The sequence below is a fragment of the Barbus barbus genome (assembly GCF_936440315.1).
Source record: "Barbus barbus genome assembly, chromosome: 4".
Classification (NCBI taxonomy): domain Eukaryota; kingdom Metazoa; phylum Chordata; class Actinopteri; order Cypriniformes; family Cyprinidae; genus Barbus; species Barbus barbus.
This window is the reverse complement of record NC_136732.1, coordinates 9,812,488-9,834,606: the sequence shown is the minus strand read 5'-3', so window position 1 is coordinate 9,834,606 and position 22,119 is coordinate 9,812,488. Positions and strand designations below refer to the sequence as shown.

General features: G+C 37.6%; 1 protein-coding gene across 1 annotated transcript in view; it reads left to right on the top strand.

Annotated features, from left to right (window-relative positions):
* LOC306868857 (alpha-1,6-mannosylglycoprotein 6-beta-N-acetylglucosaminyltransferase B-like) overlaps positions 1-22,119 on the top strand; it is a gene marked incomplete at both ends in the record, with an annotated part of 148,533 nt that overhangs the window by 42,424 nt on the left and 83,990 nt on the right. The gene's annotated exons all lie outside the window — the stretch shown is intronic.

Below are 22,119 nucleotides of genomic sequence, written 5' to 3'. Positions count from 1 at the left end.
TAGTAACACATGACACACACGACAGAGGATTGACAATTTTGGGATAATTTTACATTCCTATAAACATATTAGGTCTTTCAGCATATTTTATTATATGTATTTCTCTTAATTTCTAATTCAGCATTCTTACATTCATATTTACAGTAAGTAGCTATTCTGCATCTTGTTCGCTAGCTCCATTTTATTCTGAATGATGCTCAACCTTGTTAGTTGAGTCTCCCGTGTGTTTCATATGGTGTTAGGTTGCCAGTGGCATATAAATCTGTTGATTGCAGGGCTTTGACATAGCATCCTTTAAGAAAGGCTTTAGATTTCAGTTGGAATCGTCCCTGTGCTCCATCACACGGAAGATATCTGCACTGCTCTAAGATTAAAAAACAGTGCTTCTCCTTCCTTTAGACAGTCAATGTAGGGTTCAAAGACTGTGGCCTTTGACAATTGTGGCACACAGGCACAGCAGGAGATGAAAACATTATATTAAAAGCCTATATCTTCTTCTATATAAGAGAGGTCTTTTTTCATTGTCTCGTATACAGTGGGGACCAAATGTTTAAAACCACATTGAGAATCGTGTCTCAGATTTTAATTTTTAATTTAGAACAAAAATAAATGTGTTTTAAAAATGAAAAACAAAAAAAGACAAGTCATGATGTAAAATTAATTAGAAAAAAATAATGCTCTATTTCTGGGTCAAATGACTAGCAAAATCAATAAAACTTTTTTTTTTTTGCATAATATTATTATTTTTCTTAAAACAAATTAAATGAATTGATACTGAAATGCACTACATATATATATATATAATATAGATACTGATATAATAACCCCTAGTCCTCTTAGCACAGGATGTGCCCTAGTTTCACCGGCATCCATGTTTTTCTCCATGCACTGTTGTGTATTTATAATGCTAAATGACGGTCTAATGGGAACAGGAGCTGTGTTCTTTCACACACACTCTCAAGGAGTCTGCTGTTGGCAGGGATGGCTAGTATTTCAAATACATGTATTTAACATGGCTAGTATTTCAAATACATGTATACATCTTTTAAAATATGTATTTGAAATACAAAATACTATTTTGGATTTTAATACCTTTGAAAAAAATCTAATGTATTTTGTATTTAAATACATTTAATCTTAGTATTTTTGTATTTTCAAAATACATAACATACTTTTTGCCAATCAACTGCTTTATTAGGCTGCTGGTTTCCTGTGTCAACTAGCGCAAACATGCCACGTTCATGCTTTTCCTGGGAAAATCTTATTAAAGTCAAAATAGTAGATATTTAAGATATTTAATTTTGAATAAAATGTAGCATCCCATTTGTTGACAACTATGTCATCATTCACAGTGCTATCTTTACAGTTAGCTTGTTGATGATTCTGCATTTTCAGTTAAATACATGCTGTTTTGCTGTGTATAAACCATACAAAATGCTTGAAATGGTTATTGCATTACTATGTGCATGACTTTAACATTAAAACAAGGTGATTTAGCTTTTGTGGGGAAAAAAGCATACCTGTCTCAGCAGGTAAAAAAAAAAAAAAAAAACCTAGCAAGGGGAACATAGCATTAGCACTAGTCAGTCTTGTTAGGTTTTTTTTTTGGTCAGATTTTGGTTTTATCAACTAGCTAGTCAAATGTGTTCATTAAACTTTAATCATGACTGCTTGCTATCTTTTTCTATATAATTTATATATTGTTGTGTTATCTGTGGAGCTTTTAGTGGGCAGGAGCTATTCACACGTCAGAGTGATAAATAAACATGAATAAATGAGTAATAAGCGGCTTTCTGTGTGTGTGTACCCAAAGACAAAGATAACTATAATGCTAATAATAAATTATTTTATTTTATTTTTTCCTAAGGGCATTCTCACACTAGGCCAGCCGTTCTCAATTCCAGTCCTCGCGCCCCCAAATTAAATTAACTCAAAATTAAATTAATTGAAAAGTGTGATATCCAAGTAGTCATAAAGATTTTTGCTGTCATGATAACAATAGCGCATACAAAAATAGTACATTAAAGGTGGGATAAGCGATTTCTGGAAGCCAATGTTGATATTTGAAATCACCAAAACAAACATGCCCCACCCTTATAGGGTCTCGCCCCTATTTTGATAGCTCCGCCCCACACATACGTAGCCTACGCAACCCATGCAACGATTAGTTCTGTGAAACAACGCAAAACCAATGTTACACAACCAATGGACGTGAGCGGTGCAACAAAATACTATAGAAGTCATTATAATCAGTGATGCTGTTCACTGAACTCTCTCTCCTCCACATCATGTGTAGACACGCCCCTTACTGCTGATTGGCTACAAGTTTGTTTTGGTACTCGGCCCCGACTCAGTTTTCTAAAGCGTTTTTGAAAAATTACATACCCCACCTTTAACTGTTTCATGCTCCAGTGCAGTTAGCGGTCACAGTACATGCGTACCGCACACGAGCCACCTCTTCAAGCGGGCCAGGGCATGGTTAAACGAACCGCACTGGATATGGTACAGAGCAGTCACACTTGTGAAATGAACTGGACTTTGGGGGTCAATCATACTCAAGCACGGATCAGATCCCCTAGTGTGAGTACATCCTAAATCTAAGTGAATAGAAGATACCACAACTATAACCATAACAGCACAAAAAATGATTAATGATAAAAACATTGACAGCCAATCGGAATAATTTCTGCTTTAAAGAGCTTGAGCATTAGTGACAGATGACACAACTGCATTGTATACTTAGAATACACTAATATACCTTTATAATTATCGTTCTTGGTGTAAACGGGCCTTAATAGTTTTACTTCACTTGATGGCCAATTTCAAAGGTATTTTGTGTATTTTCAATATACAAAATGCTGTATTTGTACTTAAATACATTTTTCCACACAGTATTTTTATTTTAAATACGTACATTTTAATGTATTTGAGCCCATCTCTGGCTGTTGGGTTCTTGGGGTGAAATAAACTCTGTAAGTATTTGCTTCAGCACAATTTTGAAGACTACACTGTAATTAAAACACAAATTAAATGCAGATTAGATCAAACATTTTGGAGTAGACCTTAAAGTCAACATGAAATGCGGTTCATAACCCATTTTAATTCTGTAAATGGATGTGTTTCCTAGCGAAATAAGATAGTCAATGATGAAGGAAAAAAAAAGTAGTGCTGGTCTTGATTTTCTCCACTGGGAGTTGATTGGGTCTTGAGAAGTATTACATACTAGAATGGAGACAGGTGGTTGGAGTGAAAGGATAAGAAAGTAAGAGGAACCTTTTACCAAACTCAAGCTCACAGCTCATGATTACTTCTGAAGAATGACTTGTGAGTGTATGTAAATTGTGAGTGTATGAAATTAATGTAAACAGATAGCTTTCCAGGTATTATTGACACCTTTTCTTCTTCTAAATAGCATAAACAACATCATGTAAACAATATCAGATTAGATTATATGTTGATTTTAAAATATGTTTGTGTTTATACCACTTTGCATATGTATGCCTTCAAGCCACTCCATGCTAAATATCTTGGGCAGATGTGGGCACATATTGCATTTGGAGCTAGTGATTTTAGAGCTGTGAGTTTAACCTGCTGCTTTACAGAAGCCCTCAGGTCATCTTACAGCTAGTGAATAATCAGAAAACTGATGCGGTTTCATGGCAAAATCTCCTGTCTTCTATCACATACACCCACAGCTGCTGTCAGACAGAGTTGAGCAAAAGAGCTCCTGAATTTCAGACTGACTCACTAGACATAATCCGTGTTTGTTTTCTTCACATTTAACACCAACACTCCTGGGGGAAAATAAATGGAATTACTTAATGTAGTCAGTGCTTGAATTTTGAGGAGAAAAAAAGAAGAAGATACTCCTTGTTTGCATATAAGGACAAAAATATTGTGACACACCTCTTCATTAATTCAGGTTCTCTTAATTAAGGTGTTTCAATCAGACTCATTGCTATAAAGGTAGGCATAGAAAATCAAGCACCTAGCCATTCAGTCTGCATTCACTGGCATTTCTGAAGTGATGGCACCTTTGCAATAAGTCAGTTTGTGAAATGAGATGAGTTCCCTTGTGAAAATAAATATACTGAAATGTATTTGAAATAAATTTATTTAATGTTAAGTATACTACAAAGAAAGTTACATATTTCGCACTTAATAAAAATAACCTGCAATTGTACTTTTTATATATTAAACTGGTATACTTAAAGTCTGCTAAATTGGAACTACTAATTTTGTACTTAATGCACTTTAATTGTGTGGAAGTAGTGCTGGAGTCCAACTAAAGATATACTGAAGTATATTTGATTGTGCTAAAGTGGAACTAAGGTGCACTTTAAATATCTTGCTTTTAAGAACCAAAATCATACAACCCTCATCAGTTGTGACATTAAAACACATTTTTAGGCTTAATATGAAAGGGTCGTGAAATGCCACAGTTTGTTGTATTTTATTTTATTTTATTCATTTTTTGTAATGTTCTCTTAGGTCCACTTATAGTGTTATCAAGATTTTTACATCAAAAACAATTTAGAAGTAATAAGCTATTTCTGTCCTGTTTTTGACCCCCTCATCAGAATGCTCTGTTTGAATAGGAGTGGCAGATTGTAGACTCGGAAGTAAACACCCACTGATATGATTGGCTAATAGTTGTGTTTGACAGTCTACGTCCTTCACTGATGAACACTGCTGTGAGTTAGGTTAAAAACGCATAAATACTCGTATCAAGCGATCTGTTTAACAGACAAAGGTGCTGTGTATTATCCTGTGTATTTATAGTCCTGTCTGTTCAGTTTGATTTTGTCTGGTCTACTCGTTACCCCCGGTGTTTCCTGTCTGTAAGCCTTGTCTTGCCCTGCCTTGATGTGTTCAGTAAATGGTGGTCACACAATAAAAACAGTTACTTACACTTGTGGTTTGTGACATTATTGTCGGATCAATATAGTTGGCACAGCATCGTCTTTTAGTTTCAATCTTTCTGAAAATCTTGTGTCGAATTGTGCCTTGTTTGTAAACGAATCCTCAGAAAAATGAAGTGAACAAAGGACCGAGTTCTTACTGATTTTAAAAATAAAGTTCATCCACTCTTTACGAATGTTGAAATCAGAAGGAAATCAAATACAGTTTTTCCACAGCTTGGCACTATCTTCGGAGCATCTTTATTGTTTGGTTTCTTTATAGACCTGTGCGTTTGCATATTTCGTAAACACTACATGTGCAATTAAGTGGGCAGGGCTAAACAGGCAGTGATGTAGAAGCAGGCGTTGATCTTTTTCTGCGGAGACAGAATTTAGCCACACTATTAAATCATAGAGAAGAACATTTCAAAAGCTGTTGTTTTGGCAGATTGCCTTCAATATAAGCTGTTTTTAGACTAACGACAAAGTTATGAAACTTACAGGATGTTTTTATAGTAAAGGTGACCACTTATATGTCCAAAGATCAAGGGAATTTTGGTTTCTCAGTTCATGACCCCTTTAAGAAATGTGTATTGTGCACAAGTAGTACTCCAAAAAAAGTAGTACTTTAAAAAAGTGAGCAGATTCCTCTTGGGACTTCTCATGACTAAAAAAAAAAATGATGTGCTGTATGATAGTCTGAGATACTGTTGCATGAATTCACCTTTCGGTCAGACTGTGCTGGTAATTCTCAGTTATCTGGATGTATTTTTAGCTCAGAGAGACAAGCTGATTTCTTGGTCCAACTCCATTAAAATCCAGAAAATCCATTAGGCCTCACAAAAACGTGGTTTGACCAAGATAAGACATAAAATGACTCAGCTCTGACAGGAAGCAAACATATTAATGATGATTTGATGTGCTCTTGACAGACAATTAATTTATACACCCTTTCCAATGACATTCTGACTTTTATTTATTTATTTATTTTTTAGTTATATGGTGGTCGTCTTAATGGAAGTGGAACAAATATTACATTTCTGCTTTGTCACATACACACATGCACAGAATGTAGACAGGATTTTGTAATTACTGTTATGTATAAAAACTATAAAAATCAAATTAAAAATAAAAAAAAGTTTGAAAGATTCCCACAGAGGACAATTACAGAACAAAGGGGGCATAGTAAAAATGACGGATGACCATATTCAATTCACATGACATTAATTGCCAGTAGCCTACAGGACTTTGCAGGGAGATTAAGGACATTATTGAAATTCAAAATTAATTTATTTAGGCCATTACTGATGTCTTGTGTCTTATAGATTATAGTTATAGTAAGTCTTGGGGGCAGTTGCATAAACACAGCCAGTTTAAGTCATAAGAGCTAGTCTGACCAACTAGTTACTCACTAGTTATCACTAGTAATTAGTCATCTTTTAGATTCAAATTAGACATGTTTATTTAACTGACCTACGTAAAAAAATGTCTAATTTGAAGAAGGAAAAAAAAAGATGACTAACCAAGATGACTAAGCGGTTTATGCAACTGGCCGCTATCTATCTATGAACTTTTATTTATGTGGGTTTCTATTAAAGATAGTAGGATGAGTGAGAATTGAGAATTTTTGCATACATCTCTTGATGATTAAGTGACTGATTCATAATACTCAAAAGGTCAATAAGCATATTGATTAATGCATTAAAAAATTGAATTTTGTGTTATATCACTGAGGATCAACCTACAATATGAATATGTATAGAAAAAGATAATAGACAAAATGCTTATAAAATACTCTTACTAAAAATGAACTGAGGAACAGAGGTATTTTTTGTGGCTGTTTCACGAAAAGAAAAAAAAAAGAGTGTTGAGTAATTGTTCTAGGTCAATGCGTGATGTGTCAACAAGGAAATTGATAAATGATGTTTGGGTTCTGAAGTCAAACCATAGAAATTCCTTTTCAAAATATTTTCTATATTGTCCAGCGACATTTAGTGAGGAAAAATATAAAACTTTATAGTATGAATTTCAGCAACGTTTCATTTTAGCCTTTAAATTTTCTATTTTTGCTGATCGAGTTTACAAAACTGTGTTTCCCAAAAGTATCTTTAGCTAACTATAATTGTTAGTTCCATTGAACTCCAATGGTAACAATGGAACTTGCAAGCTTTTGGGAAACACAACCCTGAATGATTCGTTCACAAATTTGACTTATTTCGTTTTTGAGGTCAATTCAGTATATAAGGCCACAACAATTAACAACTCAGTGAATAACAACTTACATTTTGCTATTATCACAAAGTTTTCATAAAAATTGGAGTATACTGCACGAGTCTTATGGAATACAAACTTGATACATTCATGCTGCTTTTGCATCTTTTTTTAATCTTTAACATGTCAGTCCTCATTGTTAGTGCGACAAAATTTCCCAAAATCATGAGTTTGAAAGGGTGAAATAATCATTTAAAGCCAAACCCACACTTGCGATACCAGGAGTGTATCTATGATAACTAAAATGTTGCTTAGCTTTGCTAGGTCAGTTGCTTCTGAATGAGATACTGCAATGGTGGCACGTTGAGAGCCACTCACGTTCTTCTGGATGGCAGTGGTCATTTAAAGCTGTAAGAGCAGTGAAGTGTGTGATGAAGAGCTGTAGTCTGAGTCATTCCCTCTCTCTCTTGGTTTCTGGTGAAATATATTCCTGCACTCGGCTCTAGTATTACTAATCCTTCCACAGCTCTTTTCCCTTTTCTGTCACATACTTTCTAATCCCTCCCGCAAGCCTATTTACTCCAATTTCATATCCCTGAGTGAGCGTTTGCTAATTGAAGCACACACACATACACACTTGCGTGACATGAATTAAACCTGCTCTCATCCCTGAGCTTTTGTGAGACACAGATGAGACGCAGTACGACATGACAAGAGGGTGTCTGTGCTATTACGGTAGATTGTGACATGTGGAGCAGGTGAAAAAACTGGATATGTTTATTGATATTTGTTTATAGAATTTTCTCATCATAGAATGCTGAAAGTAAGGGATTAAATTTCCAAGAGAAAATTGAGAATTCATTACTTTTTTTTTATTATTATATCCTGCGTCTACCTTCTTAATTTTTTTTTTCTCTCAAGTGACTTCATCCAGTGGCACAATGCAAAGCTATTTTCAATTTCACTGATATGGCACTTCATTTGGCAGGGAAAGACTTTAGTTGTTTTTGTTTTGACATGCCGAATATATCCGCACCTGCACTCATAATGTGGGCATTCACTGTGACTAATCATCATCACTAATGTCTGTTGGAGGGGTAAGGCATAGAAATTTGATTCTTTGATTCTACCTGCAGTTTGCATTCACTTAATGAGAACACATTATAAAACACATGAATAACACACACATCTGTTTCGGTTAATCCATAGACGTGCATGTGTGGGTGTGCTTTCTAGCTACATTATTAACAATGCCATACTTTTATTGCTCATATTTATAGTTTAGGTAGTTATTAACCAACTTGCAAAAGTAGCAACCACCTTGTTGTCTTCAGTCCTCTTCTTAGAGGGCCACTGTCCTGCAGAATTTAGCTTCAAGCATAATTAAACACCAAAGACAATAATCAAGGTCTTCAGACTTACTACGTAAAAACTTCTAGGCAAGTGTGTTGGTGCTGGTTGGAGCTAACATTTGCAGGACACTCCAGTAGCAGGATTGTACACCACTGACTGTAAACATACTATCAACTGCAAAGAAAGCCCTAGAAACCACTTTGAACAGCTAGCAACTGCTAGGCACACTCTAGCTTCTACTTTTTAACACCTTATAAATCACCTAGAACACCTTAGCATTAGCAACCACAAAGACAATCTTAATCGCAAACAGAAAAGTTAATCAACCATCCAGAACACCACAAGAACCTCTTGCAAAGCTCGGCTATAACATTATTTTCAAAAGGCTTTTTCTAAAATTGCAAAAATGACAAAAGCGTGTTTTGGCAAACTTCAATTTTGCTAGATCACATTTGCCACAGAATTCTAAATCCATGTCCCAACATTCTGCATATGTGGGTTTCTATGAATGTAATGTGACTTTATTCTTCTGCCAATTAGTGATAACACATCTGTATGTTCTGCAGGAGGAAACCCATCACACCACACTCACACTGCTGGAAACATTTCTTCCAGCTGTTCAGAACAGAAGATTCTCAACTCTTAGAAGGCAGATGCACTGTATTGACCCCTGAGGGGAAGTTCAGGAGTAATGAGCAGACCTAGCAGAGGATGGTTTCTATCTGTTGACCTCTAGGTGTTGTGCCCAGCATGCATCTACTGCCTAAACGCAGTTCAGATGGGACTGAAAGCCACAATCCTTGGTTCAGATGGCCTATGCCTTATGCACTAAGCCAACGGGGCTTACAGCAAGCTACAATACCAAGCCACAGTCAATCACAGCGGTACACTTTTCCATATTCAGGAGCTCGCAGCCAGCAGTGAATGTTTACCCAACAGCCCGCACTGACTCAGAGTGTTTACCTATCAACGAGCTGCTTAAAGCTTATCTTGGAATCTCCAAAAGATGCAATAGACTTTGACTTCGCTGAAGGTTGTGTTAAGTGTTATCACAACTGTGGAAGTTGTATTAAGTGTTGCCATTGGCTTGCCTTAAGAAGTATCACATGTACAACTTGGTATTTTATTATTTATGAACAAAAGAATACCTTAACGTGTGGCAAAAGGGCAGAATCATGTAAAACATGATTATTATTTACACTGCCTGGCCAAAAAAATAAGCAAGTACTGAAGAGTTTAGGATGCAAAACGGATGCAGTGTGTACCCATGTCCATATTCCAGGATGATAATATCATGATCCACCAGGCTTAATTTGAGAAACAGTGGTTCAGTGAGCATGAGGAATCGTTTTTCTTGTATGAATTGGCCACCACAGATTGAGTCTTTAGGATGTGCTGGAGGTGACTTTACAGAGTGGTTTGATTCTCCCATTATTGATACAAGATATCGGAAAAAAAAAATGATGCAGCTCTTGATGGAAATAAATTCAGTGATGTTGCATGATGTTGTCGAAACAATGACACAATTAATGCACAATATAATCACAGATAAACGCAGTCTAATTAAATATTTGTTTGTGCAACTTATTTTTATTTTTTGGACAGGCAGTATAAAATCTATAAAGTGTATGCCAAAGACTTCCAGTGGGTTTAAGTTCAGGACTCTGTGGTGGCTAATTTCTCACAAATTGAGCCTAGTGAATCTTGGTATTGTCATCCTGGAATATGTACATGGGTATGTCTACTGACATGGTTGTTGGAGAAATAAAATGCTATCTAGTATGGATGCAGGACATTGGCCTCCAGAAGCAGGATTGCCCTAACCTAACAATTTACTAACACTCTTTTCAGAGTTAGCTGACAATTAGGTGGAAAGTTACTTATATTTGTAGAATGGCTAAAGTGGAAAGTGGACTATCGGAATAAAGTGTAACTGTGCATGTTTGGCACCACAATGTGAGGTTATTACCGTAAAAGAAATGTTAACCCCACTCCAGAGTAGAGTTGCATAACCTCTCTTCTAAATTACAAGTGTTTCCCTACAGTGTTTAGAACGACAAGTGAAAAAGCCCTCATAACAAAGACAGCACAAATCCAGACCATTTATTGAAATTGCTCTGCAAAAACCTAATTTAGATTTACAAATTGTCAGAGTATTGCCATCACAACCATGAGTACATCCAGCATAAATCAACACAAATTCGATGTTGATCCAGGCTGGTTTATGCCGGTTTGTGCTGGTCTAGCTGGTGGACCAGCATTGTCATGCAGTTCTCAAGCAAAACAGAGCTGGTTTGAGCTCTTGCCATGCTGGGAACCAGCAAACTAACAATCAGCTTCCATGCTAGTCAGAGTTTGCAAAAGTTACTTTATGCTGACCAGATATGCTGGTGTTTTCAGCAGGGATATGTCTACTCAGTATCCAGAAAATTGGCCTGGTCTGTTATAAACTAAAGCCCTTTCCCAAATACCATCCTCATCCCTTTGTAACCACAGAATGTAGACTAAAAAAGTTACAAAGTTTGTTGGGTTTTAGACCCAACATAGCTCAATCCCATAGTCTCATTTATGGATCTACAATAGTGTCTACACTATGTGAGACTGGTCAGTCAATCACTTATTGGTTTGATCAATTGTAATGGTCAGAGTGAGGGAGGAAATGGTCATGAAAATGATAAAAAAAAATCTTGACTGTAAATCTGTAAATACTCTGTGATGGAGAATACTAGATACAGTATTACTGCATTACTTAAACCCAATCACCCACGCATAACATGTATAAGGGCCTTAAGGATTTCTTAACAGACACCTGCATACATGCACACACAAGCATCCCTTCCAAGATCCGTCTCCAGTCAGCAGTATACAGCCGCATGTGGGTGTCACGAATCAGCCCTCGCCGTTTAACAAATAGGGGATTTTCAGTAAACTAATAAATACATCAGGAAGCTGAGGCAGCATACGTTAGTGGGATTAGTAGGCACATGCTGCTCACATCATTCACTGATCCAGAGCTTTGAAAATGGTGTCCGCATTAAAGTCAGCCTTAGAACAGCACAAGGATAAAATGTATCGCTTAAGGTTCAGGAGGGTTTTGGGAAACAGGGATAATGATTTTACATCTCAGATGGGATTATAGTGAACACACTTTGAAATGTGTACTACGGTAATTCCTATAGACACTTTTGCCAATCTGGAGACTAGTTTTACTGGATAAAACATAGAACAAGACCTGGATGAATTTGCATGTTGCGAGGCTTATTTATGCTGGTTGTATGCTGGGCTGCTGCTAGTAGAAGGCTGGTTTCATGTCAGTGTTATGCGAACCTCTGTAACGAACTAACAGTGCGCTCTCGTCTAGAGACACAATAGAACAGACCGGATCGTATTTGCAAATCGGCACAGACTGTAAAAACGTAAAAACGTAGCCGCCATGCTGTAGTAGTTTAATATAATCTCAGGTTCAAATCAGTACAGATGCCAAATGCTCTTCGGCCCATGAAAGACCAAGACTGAAAATACATCCTTGGACTCATGGCGGACTCCAGTCTCAAGTAGGGGTGTGCGATATGACGATTTTTGATCGTGGACGATAAAAATGTCTCCACGACCTGCTTTTTAAGAAATATCGTAGTATCGTGCTACAGCAAACATTATGTCAAATACAGTTCTGGCGCCTCCATCGCTATATACTGTACAACACGACATACAGCAGTAGAGTTACTCTGACAGGACACTGCACTTATTCGCGATCGCAAAAGTACATTATTTGCATACAAGCCTTGCTGGTTAAAGGTTTCATTCGCGCGCTGGTCTGATGTGCGCTTTTTCTGAGCGCATACACCTGAAGCACGCACACTAAAAAGCCTGTCTAACAGCGCCTAATTACTCAACTAACTTATCTTTTGCGCAAATACTGTCAAAACACACAAGGTTTACATACAGATTCAGTTGGTTATCTCTAAAATGAAAGTAAATAGTTAAGAGAGAAACAGATACGTGCCTGTATATTAGATGCGTGCAGCTCTTAAAGGGACAGGACACTAAACATGCTGTCGACTGTCATTAAAGGGATAGTTCACCCTAAAATTTAATTTCTGTGATTATTTACTCACTCACATGTTGTCCCAAACCTCTATTAATTTCTTGCGCTGAACCCAAAATAACATATTTTGAAGAATGAGGGTAACCAAACAGTTGCTGGTCCACATTGACTTTGATAGTAAGAAAGAAAAATCCTATGGAAGTCACTGAGGACCAGCAACTGTTTGGTTTTCCACCTTCTTCAAAATAGCATTTATGTTCAGCAGAAGAAAGAAACTCATTCAGGTTTAAAACAACTTTGGAGTAAATGATGGTATAAAAATAAAACATTGTGACAGAATTGACAGACAGATGACAGAATATTTATTTTTGGGGGAACTATTCATTTAACGTTAACAAAACAACAAAACGCAAAGAGAAAAATCACTCACTACTATTGACTGAAAAACTTTAATACAGTTGCTTTAGGAATCAGTCTATGTAGTGTTTTATTTTTATATTTGTTCATTTAATTTCATTGAATGCTCCTGCTAAATACACCTATTGTACCTGAAAATAAAGCAGTGTTTGTTTTATTTATATATTATGTGTATTTGTAATGTGTATCTTTGTTCTTATTTTTTTAATAAGAAAGATAAAATAATGACAAAGATTTTTATCTTCACCCACTTTAGCCTAAATATCTGCCATGCATCTTTGTCTTTCTAGTTTGGCTGTAATGCTCAGACAACTTGTAAAACCAAAATAGTAAAACTAACATGACAAAGAATCGTGATAAAATCGTGAATCGTGATATTTCTAAAAAAGATCGTGATATTATATTTTTTCCCATATCGCCCACCCCTAGTCTCAAGTACTACAACACTGGTTGGCTGACCAAGATAAGACAATAAAGGGAAAGGAAGGGGTGTGTGGCCAAGTATGGTGACCCATACTCAGAATTTGTGCTCTGCATTTAACCCATCCAAGTGTACACACAGTAGTGAACATACACCCGGTGCTATTGAGAGTGTTGGTTATTCACTCCCCCAACTCTCTATCCACTAGGCCATGACTGCCCCGTACTAAAGAAGCCTTGATGAAAAACCAAAACAGGTCATGCTGGTTTTCAGGTTCAGCAGGGATATTCAAAGACATAAGTATTCCAAAACTTCAAACACAATGGAGTCCACCTCCACTTTTCAAAGCAGAAATATGATTTCTCATCAGATTAAAAACCCAATAACACCACGTATCATGTAATTTTGCTGATGACTTTCTCATGGACAGTAATGACTGATCTGTGTAGCCGGTTTTGCTATCTGGAAAGATATGGTTGCATAATAGGGTTGACTGAGGAACACAAAAGGAAAAGTTTTGAATCATAATGCCTACCTTACTGCTATGCTTCTTATATTCTGTAGTTTGAATGAAATTAAGGAATGGAGTAAAGAAATGTTCCAGGTTATTTTTAACCCACTGTCTGTGGCCTTGTGTCAGTAACCTCTCAAAGTAAGTTTGATATAACCCTCAGTGAATAAGTCTATCGGAAACTACCGGATTTTGAAAGTGTAAAATTGCATGTTGGCATATGAATGGTAGTTGTTTACCAACCTTTTTTTTTTTTTTTTTCTCTCTCTGGGGACATAAAAACGGCGTTATATAACTATTCAAAAATCACTGACTGCATCCTAATTTGCATACAATCTGTCCTGAATTGAATGCATGATTAAAATTTGCATCCCAAATAATGGTAGACCTACGCTCAAAATAGTATGCCAAAGAATCCCAGATGGTGTACTGTTTTGAAGTATGCATCTAAGCAGGCATTTTCAGTTAATATTCCTTCTGGAGCAAAAAAAAAAATAATAATAAATCCAAACTATTGTGATTTGCTGTTCTTAATTTGCCACCACGATGGTGGATTTCTGTTTGTCAAGCTAGCCTGGTTATGGACTAGCAAAACATAATTAAACGAGCAAAGTCCAGCAGTATGCCGTCTTTTTTCAGCTTTTCAAGGGATTGCCCACGTCCTTTTAAAGAGAACTTTGTGAAGCTATATTATTAAGTGGTGTAATGCGAGGTCAAAGTAATCAGTATTTATGCTGCTAACGCTTACATTAAAATGTAAACAGTAAGCGAAAAGGGACTCTGAGGTTTCAAAACATAATTTATGATGTCTGACTTATGACTTACACAAAATGTACTCATCATCACTGCTTGCTTAAATAATAAACAAGATTTAAGTTTAGTGCTTTGAGAAAAAAAAGAGCATCACAATTCTAGTTTTAAACCCTGCAGAATACTTGTCTGCTAGAACTGACAGTGTCAGTAAATTTCCCATTTGTATATATATATACCCTGTAGGCCAGGGTTCCTCAAATCTTGCCCCGGAGGTCCAATGCGCTCCAACCCTGATCAAACTCACCTATCTGTGATTTATTAATGATCCTGAAGACATTGATTGGCATGCTCGGGTGAGCTAAACTCTGCAGGAAAGTGGATCTCGTGGTCCAGATTTGAGGATCCCTGCTGTAGGCCAAATCCAACCATTTTTACACATATTAATCATTTTTACACATCTTCCAATTGATTTGGATGAAATCGCTATGCGGCCTGATATATGAGAGCACTCCAGTGATATCAAAAGCACTCAGTGGTCATTTAATTTGCAGACCAAAGTATCTGGACCAGAATGCTTTTAAACTCTTGCTGGACATAGCTCAACTGCTGTAGATTACCAGATATTACCTATCATTGTTTTGTCACACATATTCAAGTTTGATATGAAATCATAATTGCTTTCAAGCCAGACCTTGTGAAGAGATTTCTGTGCATTAACTAAGGATAAGTCACAATAGTTAACAAGTCATCCACCAGTTTGTTTTTTAATGCAGTTTTATTATAAACCTAAAGTTGGCATGAAATTAAATTCAATCTTTATTCTAATTGCATATTATTGATTGTACTGTGAACAATTCATCCAATATTTTTTTTTATTTCTTGTTATTAAAATTTTCATAACTCCCATCTACTGGTGACATTTGCTGCATTTCTCCAATCATTTTGTTCTCATAAACGCTGTTCGTTTCTTACAAGTGACCTACATTTGGATGTGTCTTAACACCCATTCACTATCAAATAAACATATAAGATGACTAATTATTCAGGCTTCCTAATTACCAATTGCTGTAGGTGACCTAGTATCCATACAATGAAAGTCAATTGGTCTCAGTGTTGTTTGGACCCCAACATTCTTTTAAATATGTTCATTTATTTTCCACACAAAACAGAAATGCATGCAGGTTTGAAACAACATGAGGGAGAGTAAACAATCACAGAATTATGCTACTTACGATGAAAGTGCACAAATCCAACTCTGAGAAGTGTTGACCCCATAATAATGTAGGAGGAGATGCCTCCGTATGGGTAAAAGAAAGTTTTGAAATAACTCGGCTATAATGTTCTTGTAGCCTTCATTATTAGTAAGATGCATTCACTTCAGGATGATCTCAACTGTGAGTGGGAACAGAGAATGTCAGAGCGGAGTGTTCTGAAGATCTACTGACCTCGCAGTTGTAGATGTGTTCTGTTTAATTGGCCAGGTGAGAGGCATCCACTCACTTGCACCAGCTTCCTGGGAAACAGACGGCAGGAGTTCGGAAAGCTCTGAAATTAAACTTGACTGTCAGCTTAAATGGTCCCCTTCCTGTATTGTGCTGTTTGTGTCCTTTCTTCTGTTATGAGACTTGAAGGAGGCTGCCTCACCGCTGATGCTCTGGAGAGAGAGAGAGGCTGTGCTAATGAGATGCTTTTGAAATGTTGTTGAATAAAACCCCTCAGGTTTTTGTTTTTATTATGAGTAAATACAACTAATATGCCAGCAAATTTGAGTTCACTCTCCATTTAGGCTCTTTGTTTTGCCATGACTTTGTTTTTGAGCCTTTCTCAGAAGAGAGTGCGTCCCTAGAGTATATTTATCTCTGTATTGTGTTTTTCCTCAGTTGAAAAGACTGGTTCAGGCCAACATAAATTTCCATGCTGGACTGGTGCTGGTCTATTTGCATGGGGACCCGTATAGCTGTAGTGTCAACTGTTCTTTCATCATTTACCCTTGTGCCACAAACCTTTCTTTCATTTTGTAGAGAAAAAAAGATGTTTACAAATTCATAGCACATTGATCTTCACCATACAATGAAGTGTAAAGTGGGAATGGGTCTGCTGAGCTTTAAAAATGACAAAAGGGAAAGGGAAGTGGTGTGTGGCAAGTATGGTGACCCATACCCAGATTTTTTTGTGCGCTGCATTTAACCCATCCAAGTGCACACACACAGTAGTGAACATACACCCAGAGCAGTGGGCAGCAAATTCTGCGGCGCCCGGGGAGCAGTTGGGGGTTCGGTGCCTTGCTCAAGGGTCTCAGCTCAGTCGTGGTATTGAGGGTGGAGAGAGTGTTGGTTATTCACTCCTGCACCTACAATCCCTGCCAGACCTGAGACTCAAACCCACGACCTTCAGGTCACAAGTCCAACTCTCTATCCATTAGGCCACGACTGCCCAGAAAGGGCAAGTCCAACTCTCTATCCATTAGGCCAGACTGAAACAGAAAAAGGCAGTAGTTTAGGTTAATATTTAAGGTGTCATTGAAGCTTACTGAAAAAGCAACGTTGTGCAAGTTTGTGCAAGGATGTATAAATTGATCGAGTGACAATAACTTACATTATACTGTACAACTTATACATGCATATTATTTCCAATAAACTCTTTTTAAAAGAACCCTGAAAAAATGTTTCCACAAATATTTTAAGCAACACAACTGGTTTCATTATTGATAATAAGAAATGTTTAAGAAATTAGCTTTATGAATACTTCCTACCACTGATGAACATTTTCAGCAGCTCTTAAATGAACTCTTAAACAGAATAACCGTTCTTATATGTCCAATTATTTATATTAGTATACAGTATATGGGAAGTATTGCCTTTCGGTTGAGATACAAGAGTCATAATGCGGACAGATTTTAATTATGAGTTGTCAGATTTTAATACACACGAAATATAAACAACATAAAATAGGCTATCTAAAGCATAGACTCTATTTGCACCATATCTCAAACAGTCTTTAAGAGTCCCAGTGTGCTGAAAGTCTAAATCTGTCCACCAGTGTATATACAATCCACAAAAAATTTATAATCCAAAATCCTTCAAGCCAGTCTCTGGAAGGTAAACCCACAAATGGGGAAATGCACAGTCCAGAGTATCAGTGATCCCCCACAGCTATCATTGTGTTTGGTGACAGCCATTTTGATTCCCATGCTGCTCTTTTTACACTGGTGCATCTCCTAGTTTCCTGTCATGTGATTGCTCAGTAAAAACGAATGCATGCTCAACTTGGGTTGGTACGGTACACCAAAGCTAGGGTTTCCAACTTCAGAAAAGGAAAATAATCCCTTATTAATCCCAAATGGAGCATAGTGGTAGTTCTGGCAGGCCATGTTAGTCAAGCTTGCATCAGCTGACACCCAACTGATCCACGTTTACCTATAGGATCACGACACCAATCACAATTCCCTTCATAAGGTCCCTTCAGTCATTATTCATCAGCTATTGCTTCACTCAGGAACTAATCACCCACCTCCATCCCCAGCTCCTCCTCTCGTCCAGTCAGGACTTGGCAGTCAATATATCATTGAGTCAGACCACTGAATCATGTTGTTAAAATAATCACATAGAACATTAATGGTATCTTCTATTCTGCTCTCCCTGCTCCTATCCATGCTAGGCTGCGTGGATGGGCAGGGAGTGTTTGCCCAGAACAGAACCATTCCCCAAACCTAAAATGTATGTTAATCATAAATTATTTTGACGATAGTGGTCCTGACAGAATTGCGATTCTTTATAGGAAAATAATTGACAGAATAAGGGACCTATTTATGTACAGTTATTCTAAAAATAAGTTTAATATCATACAAAAAATGTCACACGCGAACCATCGACCTGAGTCAAAGACTACTATAGAATTGTGACTGCACAAGTGGTGTAGTAATTTACATACATACATAGATATGGTATCATAACATTTGAAAGAATAACAACTGAACATATATTAAACATCAGTCAATAAAGCATTTTTTGAAAAAATGTCACTTAAAATTTTGAGCTAAAATGTTATTGTTACCATGTAACCTATGAATAGTTGGAAATACATTTTTTTTAATTAGAGAGAACTTAGAGAGTTAGAATGTGCTGATTTTGGTGCTTGAATCTGTGATTCAATGAGGTCCAAGATTAAGAATACGCTAGAATTTCCCATTTTAAAAATGTGTATTTCTTTTTCTCTGTCTAGTAACATTAGCTTACAATAGTAAAATACGTCTTCCCTAAAATAGATTGCATTGTTTCTTGTGTAGCTGACTCATGATCAATAATCATATTGTTTGCACTCTCCCAAACTGATTTGTTGAAATCAAAACGTGGACTGTGAAGGGAATTCCCATTAGCCCATTAGGCAGAGGATTCTGCAAAAGCCTTCCTTGAACAGCTACACTAACAAATAAAACAATAAATTGTCAATTTTTAATTTGTTATTCATATGGTCTGATGGTCTGATGGTGAATACGGAATAAACTTCTCTGATGGGACACTTCTGTACTATAATGATCGGTTGGCAACCATAACCAAAGCTGCACAAAAAAGCAAAAATGTATTACCGGACTAGGACGCAAGCACACGCTTCAAGCACACAGGCTTTTCTTCAGAAGACATTTACAGTATCTCACAGAAGTGAGTACACCCCTCACATTTTTGTAAATATTTTATTATAACTTTTCATGTTTCAACACTGAAGAAATGACACTTTGCTACAATGTAAAGTAGTGAGTGTACAGCTTGTATAACAGTGTAAATTTGCTGCCCCCTCAAAATAACTCAACACACAGCCATTAATGTCTAAACCGCTGGTTACAAAAGTTAGTACACCTCTAAGTGAAAATGTCCAAATTAGCCATTTTCTCTCCCCGGTGTCATGTGACTCGTTAGTGTTACAAGGTCTCAGGTGTGAATGGGGGGCAGGTGTATTAAATTTGGTGTTATCGCTCTCACTCTCTCATACTCGTCACTGGAAGTTTAACATGGCACCTAATGGCAAAGAACTCTCTGAGGATCTGAAAAAAAGAATTGTTAATATATAAAGATGGCGTAGGCTATAAGAAGATTGCCAAGACGCTGAAACTGAGCTGCAGCATGGTGGCCAAGACCATACAACAGTTTAACAGGACAGGTTCCACTCAGAACAGGCCTCGCCATGGTCGACCAAAGAAGTTGAGTGCACGTGCTCAGCGTCATATCCAGAGGTTGTGTTTGGGAAATAGACGTATGAGTGCTGCCAGCATTGCTGCAGAGGTTGAAGGGGTGGGGGGTTAGCCTGTCAGTGCTCAGACCATACACCGCACACTGCATCAAATTGGTCTGCATGGCTGTCATCCCAGAAGGAAGCCTCTTCTAAAGATTATGCACAAGAAAGCCCGCAAACAGTTTGCTGAAGACAAGCAGACTAAGTACATGGATGACTGGAACCAGGTCCTATGGTCTGATGAGATCTAGATAAACTTATTTGGTTCAGATGGTATCAAGTGTGTGTGGTGGCAATCAGGTGAGGAGTACAAAGACAGTGTGAGTACAAAGACATGGTGGTGGGAGTGTAATGGTCTGGGGCAGCATGAGTGCTGCCGGCACTTGGGAGCTACAGTTCATTGAGGGAACCATGAATGCCAACATGTACTGTAACATACTGAAGCAGAGACTGGGCCGCAGGGCAGTATTCCAACATGATAACGACCCCAAACACAACTCCAAGATGGCCACTGCCTTGCTAAAGAAGCTGAGGTTAAAGGTGATGGACTGGCCAAGGATGTCTCCAGACTTAAACCCTATTGAGCATCTGTGGGGCATCCTCAAACGGAAGGTGGTGGAGCGCAAGGTCTCTAACATCCACCAGCTCCGTGATGTCGTCATGGAGGAGTGGAAAAGGACTCCAGTGGCAACCTGTGAAGCTCTAGTGAACTCCATGCCCAAGAGGGTTAAGGCAGTGCTGAAAAATAATGGTGGCCACACAAAATATTGACACTTTGGGCCCAGTTTGGACATTTTAACTTAGGGGTGTACTCACTTTTGTGGCCAGCGGTTTAGACATTAATGGCTGTGTGTTGAGTTATTTTGTGGGGACAGCAAATTTACACTGTTATACAAGCTGTACACTCACTACTTTACATTGTAGCAAAGTGTAATTTCTTCAGTGTTGTCACTGTAGAAAAAGTTATAATAAAATATTTACAAAAATGTAAGGGGTGTACTCACTTCTGTAAGATACTGTATGTCAATAAGCCCTTTCACACATATAGACTTTTCCGGAAAATTACCGGTAAATTGCCGTAAAGAGATCATGTGTGAACAGGACCTTTTCAAAAATACCGGCAAATTCGTTCTGGCAATTTACCGGTATGAGAAGTTGTAACATTACCAGTAAATTGCCGGAATTCTGCTGTGTGTGAACGCAGAAGGAAAATTACCGGTATGAGCACGTACGAGTTCAGAACGCGCTGACGTAAGACTCTACTCCCAGCCAATCATAACACACTGACACAGATGACGCATTCACTCCACACTTTCCCATGTATCCGCCCATGTCCGTCGCACAGACCGCTGCATTTGTGTAAACATAACTGTTTTTTTTTTCAACTGTTCACATTTACTTAAGAAAAACCTGGATACTCGCCAGGACGGCCATTTTTGCGTAATTTTGTGTGTGTTTGGCCACTTAAGTTCAACAACAAACTACGTGAAATAACTCAATATGATACGCGCTATAGGCAGCTTTGGATGTGACTGTGAGCGCTCAGCCTTGAAACAGCCTCTGGAGAGCACGAGTACCTATTTTTAAAATAGAAGATGTTAAAAATCTTTAAAAGATGTGCAAATTATACATTTGTGACTATGCAACAATGACCCGATTAAGCAAGTTACAATTTTGTCAACTGTCCCGAAATGCGAGCGAAAGTCTTGGATTGGTGTGCAGCAGCTCCTTGCAGACGAGATGCGCTGATGTGAAGCCGCTTTGATAGAGTGAAAGAGAGAAGACGCGTTCCAGCTGAATCACTCACACTGTTTTCAAATGACTGATTTAATCTGCTAGTTTGTGTGGATTTATTTACTCATATAACCTACTTGCTATCTTGAATAAATGTTTGCTGGAATTTCCGAAAAAACTGCGGGAATGAGTAAAACTATGAAATATACACACAATCCCCCACGAAATTCTGGACATGATTAATTATAACTCTATTACAGAGATTTGTGAAATAAAATTTCATTTTTTTTTTGTATTTTTTTCCCCCCCAGGCCTGGAAATTGCTGTTTTCAAAATGTAATAAAAGCAAGTGATGCACGCTGTCAATCACTTAAACTGGCCACCAATGTGATCGGCTGAATGCCCCGTTACCTCTCCCTCCTCTAATCACATGCCGTATCCATCACCCCGCTTTGTTCCGGGACCTCGAAATTTTCAAATTAACCACTGGTTTGTAGTCATCTATTAAGATGTCTCTGGGACAAAAGCAGCTGCATGAATGCAAAAT